Source organism: Limulus polyphemus, unplaced genomic scaffold (genome assembly GCF_000517525.1).
Source record: "Limulus polyphemus unplaced genomic scaffold, Limulus_polyphemus-2.1.2 Scaffold3315, whole genome shotgun sequence".
Taxonomy (NCBI): Eukaryota; Metazoa; Arthropoda; class Merostomata; order Xiphosura; family Limulidae; genus Limulus; species Limulus polyphemus.
The window spans coordinates 34,826-45,159 of record NW_013668925.1 but is presented as its reverse complement, the minus strand read 5'-3'; the positions used below and the strand labels follow the sequence as shown (position 1 = coordinate 45,159).

The following is a 10,334-nucleotide window of genomic DNA, read 5'->3' as shown; positions in this document are numbered from 1 at the left end:
GTCCCAGGTCATTTGCAAAAGTCACCTCAGACCCCCCCCCCCCAGAGAAACACCCTCAGTCCACATATATGACTCCATCTCACAATGGATCATATCACGGACAGTCTCGACGGAGAGTGCCCACTCCCCTGGCAGAGGTAGAAGAGAAGAGGGCTGGTTGGCCTCTGTAATAGAAACAAACTCGGGAATTCATACATGTCTGTATTTTTTTTTTGTAAAAGTAATTTATAAATATAAATGAAGTTATAACCATTGTAATGCCAACCATGTTCAAAGTTGCAACATAAATTGTGAATAATCACAACACTCCTGTTTATAGAAACCCGTGCTGAATGCTTTGTTGAGAAAAGGTGATTACATTATCTGAACAAGGTGCTTATATACAGTACCTAAATAGAGGGCACATTGAAGTTGGTGGAGAATTTTGCAAATTAGAATTTGCCAAGGGCTTTCAAGTGGGGTATAAAAGACAGGAGCAAGCATTTTCAATGCTTAAATGGGCAAAGAGTGGAAACCCTTGAGATCAAGAAATAGCTATACTGTCAACAAAGGTAAGTATATTTTTTTAGTTTTTAGTCTCCACAGGAAAAAAGTGCTCAAAACACAGAAGATTTGAAGAATAATTCCAAATGGATGAAGTTTAAAATATATTTGGTTATGTTTAAATATATCACTCTTGCAATCAAACTACAGAAAACCATTTTGAATAAAAAACAATATACTCTCAGCTTAATTACGAGAGGGCCTGTGGTTAGTGGTGGCATTGGCTAGTTATATTCTCTGCAATAGCACAATGTACCTCAATGGAATAAGCTAAAATCCAAAGATTTGGAAGATATATGTGTGTTTACAACAAAATCTAATACACTACATAATTCTTTATTTACAATAATAACAAACGGCAAATGCAAAAGCAAACATATTGCCACTGAATTGTGTTTATACAATTTTTACATAATTTGCCCAATCCCTTAACCCATCAATGATCTAATGGAAGTCTCCATACAGTCATATATCACCAAGAAAAACTACTGAAAAATGTCTTACTACCTTGCCTATCAAGAACCAAAATAGAATTCAAATGAGAATGAGCTTTTTAATGTCTTACAGTATTTCATTTTCACAAAAACTAGTGAAACACTGGAAAATGTTCAAAGTGTAAACTTTGGTACACACAATAAGAAAATGCTAAACAATTATTACACAGTACTAGACAAATCCAAACTGTCTTAAATAAAACAGCCATAGTGAAGTTACTTCTACATACAAGTGAACATTTTAAGATTACAAACTGTAAATTCAAAGCTTAGCACCTGACAACAGCCAAGTAGAATGATATCTACTACCAAAAACAATCATGGTTATTGCAAATTCAATTATATACAACAATGAATCTTACCAGAATGAAAATATTTTTGGTAAATATGCAAAGTCAAATGATTTAAATAAAGCTAAAGATGAGAAGGTGGAAAAACCATAATGAAATAGAATGAAAGGTAAAACAAGTAGGAAAGAGCCTGGATATGACGCAACTCCTCCACAGCACAGTTAATTGCAGTCTATATTACAATGGCTATTCCATACTGTAAATGTAGAAAAGGAAACCCTACTTACAATTGTGTGTAAAAAGAGAAATCTTGGTAATCTGTAACACTAAATACATCTATGAAAGGAGAAGAAATGCACAAATATGCAAGACACAGCCATAAAGAATGGATCCAGAAATAAATAAGAATGTAATTATAAAATATAAGGAAAAATGACTTAATGAAAACTCCAGTAAGACTGTATAAAAACCACAAATGGCAGTTGAAAGCCATAGAGAATTAATACATCTGTTAAGATGCAGATAAAAGTAGACAAAAGTGTTATGTGTCATTCGTATGTCTACAAACAGCCAGGACCTGACAAAATAATACATGAAACTCCCACCACAATTTACTACCAAAGTTGGCATAAATCTTAAGAAATATGTTACACTACCAGTAAGATAAAAACCATCTCTACTAATAAGATTACCAAGGGACAAAGTAACCTTCAATATCCCTAGAAAGATTTTTGTGTGAACTATGGAACAGCAAAGTAAGTGTAAAATGGAAAACATATAAATATGAGAGAAAACATCCTATAACTCTATAAACTGGAACAACAAGGACTAGATGCTAAGGCAAAAAAAAAGACTAGATGAAATATTTAATAAAGAACAAGTAACCAAAAACTTAAATAGATGTAAAGTGACAACATTTAGAACCAAACTAAGATTCCAATTATGAAGAACAGCAAGAACTGGAGAATTGCAAACAAGAAAAAAAAATGCCACAAAGGGCTAATGATACAAAGAAAGATGAAGCAAAAATAAAAAGATGGCTCAAAACTTCTCTTATATAACCAACAACTGATAATATCCACAAAACATGAACCACAAAAAAGGAAGGAAGAACAAATAAAGAACAGATGGTGAGAATAAGAAGTGGGAAGCTCAACACAAACAATAATAGACTAATCAGTTTGATAAATCTTTAAAGCAGAAGAAGAGAAAGAGCAAATCAACAATGTAGCTACGTGAAAAGTAAAACAGCAAAAAGTTGAGCAATATCCTGGTAAAATTGTAAGTTCATGGTTGTTAAAAATCTGAGCTAAGGTGGAAGTGGAACAGGCTCATACTGGTTAATCCAATCAAAATTAAGTAAAATCTTATTACAAACTTTCTTCATACAATAAATAGTGATACTAATAATAATACATAAAAGGTCTTTAATATTCTATTATTATTATTAAGATTTTAAATTTCAACAAGACATAACTCACATTTTAAATATAAAGCCACTTAACCTCCTCTATTTAGTACTGTATCCTTATCATTGTATTTGAATGAAATTTATGTCATCCAAATTGTCTAGATCTAACCAAGTTTCAGTTATTCCCATTATATCAAAATACTTCATTTTGGTCAGTGCTCTAAAGTCATCTATTTTATATCTTATACTTCTAACATTACAATAATAACAATTTAACCTACCCATAACACTACTTCTGTACTTTGTTCCTACATTAAATTTTTCTCTTCATCTTATTTTTTCTGCATTGAATTTGTCCTGACTTTCGCAACTATATAGTCCTAGTTTAAAGCTGTCCTTACATTTGAGTTAATATCCCTTGCAAACAAGCCAGCCCCCTACCCTATTTAAATGTAAACCATCCATTCAAAAAAGCTCCCTTTTCCCATTGATGTGATCCCACAAATCTATTTTGCTTGTCCTTATTAATTTAGGCTCAGCATTCAATTATAGTGACCTACTTATAATTTCATCCCCACAATTAGGTCTTGGCTGTAGCCCAAACACAATTAAGTTATGGTCCTTTACTTAACCTTTATTAACCCCCTGTATTTATCAATTAGCTCTTCTGACCTATACATCATTAACTTCTTTACAAATCAGAACCTACTTCACTACTAGCACCCTTTACAATATCACTTGCTCTGTCACTGAGTGTCAGTTATACCCTCCAGTCCTGCACCTGAATAGCATAATCTAATTCTTTTTTCCCTATATACTGCACTTATAATCCTTAATTGTTCTTATCCTCACCTTACTCTGTTCTATTTGTTTTCCTTTTGCTCTCAAAGTTCCTCATATGTACAAGTTAAAGGCTGAAATCTGTTACTTAATAGAATCTGCTCATTAAAATTAAATCTTCTACATCTAGTCCTGACAGTACTGTTTCTAACTTCCTGAAACTGAAAGTTATTATTAGCCACTGTATCCTTTACATTACATGTAAAAGCATATGTTCCTCTTGAAATCCTGCTATCATTTTTCACAGTTTAAGCTTCCTCCAATTGTTCCTTCAATCTGCAAACTACAATTAGCAAACAACTGCACATCTTCACTATTATTACTAGTAGTACTACCAATAAGTCTCCTACTCCTAGTCCTAGCAGGCTGTATCACTATCAGTGTATGTCGAGAACTCATACTATTACTAATGCAGCTAGTAAAAATAACAGTAATAATAATAAAAATAACATAGAAAAAAAGAGAGTATAAAATGACATGTGTAACTTTGCACAAAGTAGACCTTTCAGCTCAGCATTTCGTATATCAAGTTCAAGAACATAACAGTTACTTCCAAGTCCAAGCACCACATATACTACGAAGTAAACAGGGGATGCTCCGGTGCTGGGATTAGCCTTTTAATTTAAACGTTGATTATATAATTACAGTTAGAGAACTATCTAAAACATTTGAAGTATGGATGTATTTCCAAACATACAGCATAAGACATATTATAAAATAATATGTGAATTTAAAATATATTTTCTTACTTTCTAAACTTACAGGTTACAGTAAACAGCGTGTTACCTTTGGTGTTGACTCATAACGTCCAGCGTCCTCTGTTTATTGAACAAGGAAACTAACATCTTTTATGGAGGAAAAACATGTATTAAGAGCGCTTTTAAATCCTATTTACAAACAAAACCAATAATGTACTACGTACAATATATCTGTATAAAATGGATATTAATATAGCACTATATAAAACATACGTAACAACTTTGTTATTACGTATATTTTATATAGTGCTTTATTTTGCAACGAGAAAATAAAAGGAGTTAAAAGTTGTGGATAATAAAGTTATTTTAGTTACAATGTAGAAGAAAGATTAACAGTCTGAAAGGTGATGAAAATCCAAAGAGGTAAAGAGAATGGTGTTTGAAAATTTTAAAACATATCTGGAGTCATTACTTGATAAACAATTCATAGTTTCCTTTTCTAAGTCTTAAGTATTTGAACAGGTTTTATTTGTTGCTAAGCGCAAAGTTGCATAATGGGATATTTGTGCTGTGCCCACCGCCGATATATAAATTTGATATTTAGAGTTATAAGTCCTCAGACTTACCGAAGAACTATTGGGAGGTATTTTCTAAACTGAAAGGATTCTTACAGAACCGACTGGGTATCATTTTAATGTATAGCCTACAATAATGCATAACATTTTATTAGATTAAATGTCCAAAATATATACTCTTCTGACAGACAGAATTGCCTCTGGGAAATAAAAAACAAACTAGGCTTACAAAGTTTGTGTACATTATTTGATGAAATGAAGCAAACAGAGAAGTTATTATAATAGCAAAAGTGAAGGTTCATATTAATCATCGCCGTCACACCAAACATGCTCGCTCTTTCAGCCGTGGCGGCGTTATAATGTGACGGTCAATCCCACTATTCGTTGGTAAAAGAATAGTCCAAGTGTTGGCGGTGGGTGGTGATGACTAACTGCCTTCCCTCTAGTCTTACACTGTTAAATTAGGGACGGCTAGCGCAGATAGCCCTCGTGTAGCTTTGCGCGAAATCAATAACAAACAAACAAACATATTAATCAAAATACATAACTTTGAATAAGTGTGACTCGACAAGAATTAAAAGTACACCACAAACATTTTTGGAAACACTCTGAATTCCTCTTATCTGTGTACTCAATATAGTCCATGTTTTCGTGTTTTGATAGGTTGGAATTGGACTTTTTCCTCACAGATTTAGCTCATTAGCTAGCTGATTACTTCTACAATAGGTCCATCTCTGAGACACCAGTAATTAAAAACAAACTTGGAAACAATGACCTCCACTGTGTAAGAATCGAAACCAATAACAAGATAAAATCACACTTCTCCATTTGCTTTGTGTTTATTTCTGCTAGTAAAAATAAGGTCAGTATATTAATTGGATGAATATCTAGCAGACATTTTTCTTTACATCCATTATCTTTACAGCTACATGTCAAATCATATACTGTCTTGGTTGGACTGAGATGGCTACCTCATTTTTGAACAAAAGGCAAGCTGTTGAGCCCATTCAAGTTGGTGGTAAGATCCAACCCAAGTCCAACTAGTTGAATTATACAGATCAATAGAAGCCACATCATGTATTAACTGTCCCGCTGTTGCGTGGTAGTGGACAAAAAAAAAAAGACACTGAATGGCAGGATATAGACAGTTATGTGATTTTAAACTTTGTTATATAAACTTGAAAGTTGTATTCATTGTTAAAATAAATAAATAAAGCACGGCCTACTATTCCAGAAAACATGTTGTTACGACAGCGGAAGTCACGTGACGCTGTTTTCTCAGAAAGTGGGTGAAAACGAACATGTGGTGGCCTACTTCAGTAGGGTCCTGAGTAGACCAGAGAGGAACTACTGTGTAACACGAAGGGAACTCCTTACTATAGTAAAGAGTCTGTCATATTTCCATCCTTACCTCTATGGGGCTAGGTTTACCATCAGGACAAACCATGCTGCGTTACGCTGTTAACATCATTAAAGAACCCAGAGGGACAACTGGCACGTTGGATCGGAAAATTAGACCAGTATAATTATGATATTGAATATAGAGAAGGAAAATCTCATGTAAATGCCGGCGGACTAAGCCGAAGATCCTGCAAAAATGACTGCAGTCATTGCTGCAAAAGAGAGGTTGAACTAACCAGGTGCCATCAAGCTGAAGTCAAAGTGACTGAAGAAGTTGATGGTGAACTGAAACCAAGTAGAGATATTAAAGCAGAACAGGAGAAAGACTAAGATTTGAAGCAATAATTAATTTTCTACAAGCAAATGTTTTGCAGCCTGCTTGGGAGAAGGTGTCTAGCTTAAGTCCTGTGACAAAGAACTATTGGGCACAATGGGACCAGATGAAGCTTGAAAATGGTATTCTTGTCCGGAGATGGGAAACTGCAGATGGGAAAATGACGACCTGGCAAATGGTTATACCGAGAACGTTACGAGAAGTTGTGCTGCGTCAATCCCATGATACTTTAACGAGAGGTCATCTCGGAATTAAGAAGACATTGAGTTACCTACGGCAAAGATTTGACTGGATAGGCATGAGGCAAGATGTGGAAGAATGGTGCAGGACCTGCAGTACATGTTTGCTAAAAGGGGACCCAAGTATAAGGGACGTGCTCCAATGATGTTATATCAAGTTGGTGCACCAATGGAAAGAGTAGCCATTGACATTGCTGGTCCTTTGCCCCAAACTCATGCTGGAAACCAGTATATTTGTGTGGTGATGGATTATTTCACCAAGTGGCCTGAGGCATATGCAATACCAAATCAGGAAGCTACAACTTTATCTTTTGCTATCAGTGATTTTTTTCTTCAGGTTTGATATGCCATACGAACTGCATTCAGATCAAGGCCACTTTATCTTATTATTGATTTATTATTCTACCTTCGTCCTCAGACCAGTTCCTCTTCCTTAGGACACTTTCAGATAGGGAAGTGGATAAATTATTTTCACCAAAATGCATCTGATCACTATTTCTCACTTTTATGGCCGAATTTCGATCGTTTGTTATGTCTAATAAGGGTCTTCAAGGTTTAGTTTCCCACACTAATGCCTTTTGTGATGTTAGACAAAGACTGTTTATTCATTGGAATCATTCAGTTTTCCGGGATTTTCCCCTGACTACATTGACGAGGTGAGTATAAAATTGATCCATATCACTTATTCTAGGCTCTCTTTGAAGGCAAAGAGCCTTCTGCGAGTGACATCTTATCAAATTTGTCACATTTCTATATTCTTAGCAGCCCAGTTGACTTACCTGCTGGAGGACATTATGCAAACTGGTATGTGGACCTCCCCAATACTTTTATCTCACATTATTTACGTGATCTAGCAGTATCTTCATCTGAGGGTTTGACTACCCTATGTAGCTGTCTTAATAACTTCTGCTAGATTATACAGAGGAGTGAGTATTTTAATTGATATGTTTTTTTCTCTACTTTAACTTTCAGGGTCCCTTACCTCGTTTTCACAGGATCCCACTCTATGATGACTGTTGCCCAAGCTGGTGTGCTTTGATCAAACCAATTCCATGCTAGCAACCACTAATTCAGAATACTTTTTCTAGGTTACAACAGGTTCTGTAGAAATGAGGTGTTCCTAGAGGCTGACTGGGTGGTATTACTTTATTATGTTGGACCGCCACTCATGGACTATCATAAGTAAAGCATAAGAGGATCTTGCCCGTCCCTGCTGATCAATGGATTGAATAAGTCGGGGTCAGTTTGCTTTTAAAAATTGAGGGAACTTGGTTCACCTATTGCACTATTTCAGAAAAATGTTCCTCAGAACTCTCCAATATGCATTATTCCCCGGATTCTACTAATGGAACTAAGGAGTCCTTACCACACTCAGTTTCCAGTCACTGGGGTGGTAGATAGAGGATTTCCTCTAGGGTGTTAGAATGAATTTCTTCAACTCTTGGAGAAGATGGCGAAGTTAGGGGCCCTACTGCCTGGGTCCCTGTATGTTTGTCAGTAGGAGAGGCACCAGCCTACTCGGGGCCTACTCGTAATACTGGTTCGTATGTGGTGCCCAGTAATCCGGTTGGGTTGAGCATGGCCCTTCTTTTTTTTATCAATATTAGTTCATACATTGCGCATGGAAAAGGGTCCATTGTCTCCTCGTAATTCAGAGTGGTCCCATCCTGGGTATTTGGTTGAGCACAGTTTGTTCCACGTCTTCCCCTTACTTCCAGGGGCAAGAGGAATTTACCTTGCCCATGTGGTTAGGGAGGGAAGATGGATGTTAGGTGTTAGGCCATGTCATAGAGATATTATAATTTTGGGGATTTATCGTTATATTATTATAATTTGTTAAATTTTAATTTACAAACAAATAAACAATACAGACTGTTAAAAGCTTAATAAATAAACACAGGGCCTATCAATACAAATTATTAATCTATATAAACAAAGAATATAAATCTAATGTTTAAGTAAATCAAACTTTTTGAAGAACTCAGTCAATAAAATAAATAACCAAAAATATATTTCAATTATTATTAAGTGAACGAAAACATATAAAAGGGTAAAATATTAATATCAAACAACAATATTTACAGTTTGTAAATGTTATACAGTACTGATAATACTCATGGAAATACACAGGTCACATACACAAAGTAGTTACAACAATGAGTAACTGCAACTTTATTATGTTACCATAAGCTTATTCACGTGTGATTAAAACATATTGTTCCAAGTATCCTATTTACTCCCCACAGCTCATATAGCATTAATAATGTTCATATCTGGCTTTGTGTAGGCCAAGTTATGGTTGTGAGTGTTCAATCAGCCTTTTTTTTTTTCATACGTACATATATTTATACACTACATTTGCTACATACTTGGAAACACTGTCTTGCTGGCGAATCCAAGCCCAACGGGCCATGTTCCTAAAAATCTGGTTATACTTGTCAGCAGTCAGTGTGTGATAGATTTTGTGTAAGTATCCAACATCATTAACTGAGATACATGCCACACTCGTCTCTGTTCCTCACCATGATTCTTTATACACGTTGTACTTTGATCGTTATACTGTGCTACTTTTTGCCATTGAATTGTTGATTGTTGCCAAACTATGTGAACTTGGATAAATCTGTGAGGGTAACATTCCCCAGCTTTATCATACCATTTTTGAATTCTGGTACCATTTAACTCTTTTGGTTTGGTTATCTCTCATAAGCAACTGTTTTTAGCTGCGGCATAGCGGCTCACAGAACGGCTCTGAGTTTGTTTGTTTTTCTTTTAGAGAACAAACTTTTAGCTCATAGCTCTGTCATCTCTTGACCGATTTGAGATCTAATTACAGTTTTGGACTTAAGAGGTATTTAACCACGCCCAAGGTCTCAAAGATTAATTTACTCTAATCCTGCCTAAAAATATTTCAATTTGAGAGTAGGATGGTAGAGATCCTGATGAGTAATAAAATCGAATCAGGTATGCGCGTGCCTCACGCTTGGTATTGTTGGCGCACAAATATATAGCTAATAAAAGGGAGGGTGGGGGAGGTCTCATAGATTAATTTACTCTAATCCTGCCTAAAAGAATTTCAATTTGAGGGTAAGCTAGTACAGACAAATTGGATAGTGGCAGATCTTTTGTCAGCTCATCTTCCCCAGATTCGGAATGCACAATGAGAAATTCTTCAACTCCATCCTAAATCAAACAAGAACTGAAATCAAGCACATAACTGACTGTGTGCAGTCATTTTCTTGCATCTTGATGGCTGAAATCTGGTTAAAGGTACTTGTGATCATCTATCAGTACAATCAAGTATCGCAGGCCTGCAAAGCTACCATTGATATTGAAGTGAGCAACATTGAAAGTCTGTTGACTGATTTAAAAACACTGGGTGAACATTGAAGCTCAATTTTTAATAAAGCTATATTGGATGTAAATAAGATGAACTTTCTGCCACAACTGCATGCAAAACGGAAAACAGTTCCCAAATATTTTCATGATGAAAATAAAGATAACCCCTTCCC

The 10,334-nt window shown here is 35.3% G+C and overlaps 1 protein-coding gene across 4 annotated transcripts in view; it reads right to left on the bottom strand.

The window, feature by feature from the left end:
- LOC106469119 (mitochondrial import receptor subunit TOM22 homolog) overlaps positions 1 to 4,409 on the bottom strand; it is a 16,052-nt gene extending 11,643 nt beyond the window's left edge. Inside the window, exon 1 of one of the 4 annotated variants that reach the window (XM_013929576.2) lies at positions 4,365 to 4,409. The gene's annotated coding sequence lies outside the window, so the exon portion shown is untranslated. Of the gene's footprint in view, positions 1 to 4,080; positions 4,100 to 4,327 lie in introns of those variants that run through there. The other 3 variants (XM_013929574.2, XM_013929575.2, XM_022397546.1) reach the window with 3 other exon arrangements.
- Positions 4,410 to 10,334: the final 5,925 nt, after the last annotated feature.